The 677-nt window shown below is 45.9% G+C and overlaps 1 pseudogene; it reads left to right on the top strand.

Annotated features, from left to right (window-relative positions):
• LOC119587340 overlaps positions 1-677 on the top strand; it is a 53,860-nt pseudogene that overhangs the window by 44,656 nt on the left and 8,527 nt on the right.

Raw genomic sequence — 677 nt, 5'->3', positions numbered from 1 at the left:
TAAACACCCACCCCTCATCATACTGAACCGTGCCAAATCATTAAGCAACCCTAACATCGTCAACATCATGATTACTTTTCACCACAAATAAACCCTTAACCAACATCACTTCTGCTGCTAACATCATTACTTCCCCCTCTTGCGAATGAAGGCAATCCCCAATCATTAAAACTATTAGCGATATGATACACAAACTAAGTAATTTTCCCACAGCTTTCTTGCCCGATGCTTGACCAACACGATTCATTCACACGTGCCGATAAAACATGTCAATGGATCCTTTCAAAACACAATATTTAGTTGCGTTTTGGCGTTCTCGTAAAAAGAATCCGTGAATCCGGCGCATTCATATTACGTGATATCGAACATTCCTCGCATATCCGACTGCGAGATATGCGAACGCTTAATTGCAGCCGTATGCTCGGGGTACGGAAAGGAGAGGAAGGAGAGGGAGGAAGAGGAAGGGAGGAAGGGGAAGGGGGAGAGGGAAGAAAGAGGAGGGAAGGGATGACGAAAAGAGGGGAGGGCAGTGAAGGGGGAGGAAAGGAGAGGGAGCAATGGAAGGGAAAGTGAGGGGAAGCAAGGAATGAGGAAAGGAGAGGGGAAAAGAGGAAGTGTGTAGTGGGATAGGGAAAGGGAATTAGAAGAGAAATAAAAAAGGACGAAGGAGGTGAGTG

This window comes from Penaeus monodon, chromosome 22 (assembly GCF_015228065.2).
Source record: "Penaeus monodon isolate SGIC_2016 chromosome 22, NSTDA_Pmon_1, whole genome shotgun sequence".
In the NCBI taxonomy this organism is placed as follows: domain Eukaryota; kingdom Metazoa; phylum Arthropoda; class Malacostraca; order Decapoda; family Penaeidae; genus Penaeus; species Penaeus monodon.
The sequence above is the reverse complement of the archived record's forward strand: the minus strand, read 5'-3'. Positions and strand labels throughout refer to the sequence as shown.